We start from the raw sequence: 6000 nt of genomic DNA, 5'->3' as shown, positions 1-6000 counted from the left end.
CCTGGTGGTATAGTGTATCCCCCACCACCAATCCCTGTGCTGCTGTTGGTGCCCTTACAGAACTTCCGATCTCAGTAATCCCTGGTGGTTTAGTGTATCCCCCACCCCCAGTCCCTGTACTGCTACCAGTGCCCTTACAGAACTTCTGATCTCAGTAATCCCTGGTGGTCTAGTGTATCCCCCACCACCAATCCCTGTACTGCTGTTGGTGCCCTTACAGAATTTCTGATCTCAGTAATCCCTGGTTCCTAGTGTATCCCCATCACCAATCTATGTATTCCTGTCGGTGCCCTTACAGAACTTCCTATCTCAGTAATCCCTGGAGCCTAATGTATCCCACACCACCAATTCCTGTATTGCTGTTGGTGCCCTTACAGAACTTACGATCTCAGTAATCCCTGGTGTTCTGGTGTATCCCCCCACCCCAATATCTGTTGTGATGTTGGTGCCATTATTGCACTTCATTTTATATTATCACTGGTATCTAATGGTTCCCCCCACTCCCATCCCAATCTCCATACTTCCATTGGTACTGGTATGGCACTTTAAAAGTCACCTTTGGTGTCTAGTGTATCCCCCACTTCCCAATCCCCATTCTGCTGTTGCTGCCAGTATGGCACTTTAAGAGTCACTGGTGGTCCAGTGGTCCTCTCCATCCCCAAACCCCATACCACAGTTGTATGTAGATGTATGCAGCCTTTTGGCCATGTTCATTATCACAACATGGTAGGGATGACCATGCTGATTTACACAACTATGCAACTCCTTGAATTGCTTGGCCATGTAGATGCCTTCCAGGAGGTGGTTCCAGGGAGACAGCACATGGCCAATTAGCATATGCTTCTCCATCGAAATGCCACACTAGCATTCAGCATAGCCATGGGGCTAGCCCTTCATGGTGTTGCACATCATCATGGAAGAGGACCATGCAGCTCCGTGTTAGGGCAGTTGCTGATTTGAGGAAAGGTACTGCAACATGTGCATAGAGGTATACACATTATGGTACCTTAATGAATTTCCTCCCTTACTTTTCATTAAAACTTTTTTCTCATTCCATTTCTTATAAAGCAGACGCAAATTTTCTTCTGTACATGTTCCATATATCGAATAAAACTACATCATCTATAACAGATACATCTTTTATGTTCATGTCCTGATAATGGCTATAAAAAAGTACCTAAATAAACACTGTGAAAATAAAAAAGACACTTGCTAGTTTTCCCCACAAAATATATGTTTTTTTAATTCCGAAAATAAATGTGTGTGCTGTTTCCACCACTTCACAACCTGGGAAAACAGCATATACTTTCTTCTCTGTTTATAATACATTTTTTACTGGTAGCTTGTTATATTTAGTTTTGTTTATTGAGTCTATTCTGTTATGAATTGCTTGGCAAATCGTTATGCCTTAATGCTTCCGTCCTGGACTGTTAGAATTGTGGATGGCAGAATGTCATGCTTGGATAAGCCTCTGCTTTCTTGATCTATTAGCAATCCCTGAAACTTGGTTAAAGCAAAACATTAAATATGAGGGCATTCTTTCACCAGACTGTAATATAATCAGAGCTGAAAGAATAAAGAAAAAGGGTGGCAATATTGCTATTATCTATCTAAATTTCCTTAGGTTACATGCTACCTACATACTATCTCACAATTTAGCAATGATGACCTCCTCATCTCATTCTTAAACTCAATAAATACAAAACTCTTGGTATAATTGTTTTCTACACCCCCCTGGAGAAAATAGCACCACAGCTGAAGAAATCTTATCTTGGGGTATCAACTGCCACCCCCCCAAAAAAATGTTATTCTAGGTGATCTAAGATACAACAGACAAAGTAATAAAGTGTATATATTAAACTGGATACTTACTTCCACTCCTAAAAGTTCATAGTTTACAGGTAGGTACTAGGCTATCGGCCCAAGGGCCTATGTAAGCCTAGCCAACAAGGTTCCCTGGCTTACGCCACCCAAGAAAGTTATTTTCTGTGCCCCTGTCGAGCAGAGCCACAGGAGTGATCCCCAGGGTGTATTTCCTATTTCCCATCAACTCATCAAGATTTTTCTTGAAGAGTGCTAATGAAGAACTATGCTTGACATAGATGGGTAGTAATTTTGTAGAGAAATAGTCTTAAAATTAATAATTTTCTACTTAGCTTTGAGAGAGATGGCTAGCACGTCTGACTGGGAACACGGCAAATGAGATCTGGAATAACTAGGAGAGGGGGCACCACAGGCAAGTCCCAGCCAAGAGCCCTGGCCCACGTGAGCTGGGAAACGGCTTCCAATTTTTCATCCTTGGGGACGCTTCCAAATAGCATCAGTGATTATTGTCCAACATTTGCTAACAGACTTAACACCCATATACCTAAACATCTAACTTACGACATGGAATGCAGCATTTTAAGTTTTAATCCAAATAACTTTACATCCTCATTACAAACTTATAATTGAAAACACTCTGACTTCATGATGCCATTGCAAAATTCAATACAGTGTTTCACAGCCTACTCGACAAACAGGCTCTTATTAGAAGAAAGAGTCAAAGCCAACACTGCCACATGGCTAAACAAATGAACCAAAGAACAGTTTCACACTAGGAACAAGGCTTAAAAAACCTGGTCTCAACATAGAAAAGCCTCCAAGCCTACAAATACCTCCATAATCCTAACAAAACCAAGATGAATGCCGTCAAAAAATTATACTATACCCTATTCCAGGACACCCATCAAAACTATCCAAAGCTTTTCTGGTTATCCATTAAGCATTTGTTATCCCCTGGAAAGAAAGACCAGCCTATTCCTTTGCCTAATAGGGCATCAGAGATTGCATCAAAATTTAACTCATACTTCAGTGATACTATAACCCTTTTAATAATTAATTCTATTACTCAGCTACCTGTGAGTAAGCAAACAGCCATTCTGCTGCCCTCACCCTACAATCCTTATCAACTTATTCTATAAAAATCACCTACAAAAACTAAAGTCCACTTTTCCTGCTTCAGATATCCTTCCCACAGAGTATCTCAAATTAGCCACAGGGACTATAGCCTACTCTGTATCCATGGTGTCTTTCGGCTTTTCCTGGTTAGGGGTCACCACAGCGGAACTCTGGTCCACTAATGATTGGCAGTAGATTTTTTATGTGCCGAGTTTGCCAGCCGTGACGCACAACCTTCAACAAAGGTACGCCCATTCATGCATATCTACCCTGTATCCATATTAATAAATAAATCCATCAGTGAACCCCATGTGCCATCCCTTTAGAAAAAAAAAATCATACTTCCTCCCACTAAGTGTGGAAACTCTACTGATTTCTTAAACTTCAGACCAAATGCAATACTGTCTCCTTCACTCAAAATCCTAGAAGAATGTGCCACAGACAACTATTCCAATACCTCTTTGATCATTAGCTTCTTACCCTATTCAGCATGACTTTCACCTTGGATACAGCCATTCTCATCTTTGTGAACACTATTAACCAAGCAAGAAGCAAATGAGAACTGGTTTCTGTCTTATTGCTCAATGTATCAAAAGCCTTTGATATTGTCTCTCATCCTAAACTATTACAGCAGTTATCTTCTCTGTCCCTTTCCTCTATCCCTGCAATGGTTCAAGAGCTATCTATCAGATGAACAATATTCTGTCAAATGGCAAAGTGCCCTTTCAGTTTTCCTACCAGTCCCTATTGGGGTACCCCATAGATCTAATCTGAGTGCTTTGCTTTTTAGTATTTTCATTAATAGCCCCCCATACTGCATCCAAATATGGTTCGTTAATCCAATATGCCAGTGATTTGACCCTCATATGTTCTGCCAAAACTCTGTCCCATCTTCAATATATAACCCAGCAATCTTTTATCTCCATTGAATCCTGGCTGAACAACTGTGGGCTCCTACTTAATCCAAAGAAAACAAAGCTTCTCCTATTCCTTTCCAAAACACACAACTTGAATAGGGCTGCCTTCACTGTTACCTCACTAAATACCAAAACTATTAGGGGTCATTATAGATGGTAGCTTGAAATTCAGCTTGCATACACATTAGACCATCAAAAGGACCCTGCATAAATATGTGACACTTTATAGAAATAAACAAGCAAAAACAAAGATAGTATGTTCACCAAAGATAGTGGCTCCAGATATAACAAATCCATGAGCTGTTAAAATCCAAAATCAAACTTCCTTTAATGAACTGATACCAAAATAAAAACAAGAAACAAAATAAAAAGTCCCTTAAAATCCACACGATAAGCGCTTTCAACAAGTGTCTTCCTCAGATCGTAATGCAGAAGATGGGACCAGCACTGATCTTTAAAATGAAGGCTTTTAATTTTCTGACCAATCCAAATACAGGTTGAAAAGCTATCAGCCAATCCATGTGGGTATTTCACCTCCTTATTTGCATACAAGAGTACAATCACTTCCATTTCCCGCCTTTTTGAAGAGACAGTCTAATATGCAAATTAAGCTGTGTAATCAACCAATCAGATGCATATGCGCTAGTGATTGGTGGAATATCGTACTTTTTTTTAATCACAACCCTTGTTTAGTAGCTTGCCTTTGCATGACATAACCTGATAGTAAGCCAGCAATCTTTAAAATAAGCTGTATATAAAAAACAGCTTAGAAACAGTCATTATATAACTAATCAACAAAATACGTGAAACCAGGCATTCCAGTGTGAATAACACAACCCTCTGCTGACAATTCATGAACTGTGCTTTGTTTATAAAGCTCAAAAAATTATTTCATGAAATCTTAGAATTAGCTGTGTGGATGAACAGCCGACGACTCATCCATTAAACCTCTCTGTCAAATCATTTTACAACATTCAGACAGCTTTCGCTATCATAGCAACTTATAAACCTATGTTCGCTAGTGCACACTAATATTTTATGCTTGCTTGTGGTGGTCTTGAGTATGTTTCTATAAGAATTGGGAGGCATCAATAGTGGTTAACAACATTGGCTACATAGACTTGAGTAAATGCATTCATATTTACTTTAAGCAGCTTCCTTACACCCAGTAACTTTGAAAACCTTTGAAAAACTTTGAAAGCTGAAAAATGGCCCTCTGGTATGGTAGCCAAGAGTCATTTGTTATCATAATTAAAAAATTCTTTAAATTTCAAAGTGTCCTTGCTTTCTGTTATTATTCATCAATAATAGTCTATCTGATGCATACTTTTCTTACAGCAAGGTGTACAAGCTTGAACGCACAACTAAGGGACTTCAATAAAAATCCCTTCAACATGAGTTTGAATAATTTAGGTACTGACTCCCTTAACATCAGTTGTTATATAAACCTAATAAATGTGCTTTAACACACAATTAGAGGACATCAAGAAAATGTAATTTGTTTATGGATTTGATAAATAAGGGTGGTTCCTCCTTTAATATCAATTGCTTCATGTGCATAGATGTAACACATTCACCAAGGATGTTCATAATTATTTTAACTTGGGTCTCTTAATTTTCAGAACTGGTTTCAGAGGGACCATGCTATTTAGACCTGGGAGTTGATCAGCCCTCAAGTTAGTTATCCATTTAATCTCCTTTAATTTGGTTAAATTATCAATGTCACCTCTCCTTGGTCCAACAAAAACATTTTCAATAACTTTGTACATAAATGTGTGACCTCTGTTTGAATCAACATGACAGGCTAATACAGTGTGCAAATCCTTGTTGATGATATCCCTCTGATGTCTTTGTATTCTTTTTTTTAAACAACTGGTTGGTTTTTCCTATATAAAATGATGTACAGTTCTTACAAGTTGCCAAGTAAACAACATTAGGCATTTTACAAGTCGCCTCGACATTAAAAATGTATTCCTTATCAGTAAGGGGATGCACAAAATGATTGTTATTCTCTATCAGTGAGCAAATATTACAATTGCCACACATATAGGTGCCTATCCATCCCTTTATTTGATTCTGGTTCTGTGAATTGGTGCATAAAAGCCTTTTTATATTCTTTCTATTCTCTTTCTCCAACGATGTC

The sequence above is a fragment of the Protopterus annectens genome, chromosome 2.part1 (genome assembly GCF_019279795.1).
Source record: "Protopterus annectens isolate FY-2018-M chromosome 2.part1, PAN1.0, whole genome shotgun sequence".
NCBI classification, from domain to species: domain Eukaryota; kingdom Metazoa; phylum Chordata; order Ceratodontiformes; family Protopteridae; genus Protopterus; species Protopterus annectens.
The sequence above is the reverse complement of the archived record's forward strand: the minus strand, read 5'-3'. Positions refer to the sequence as shown.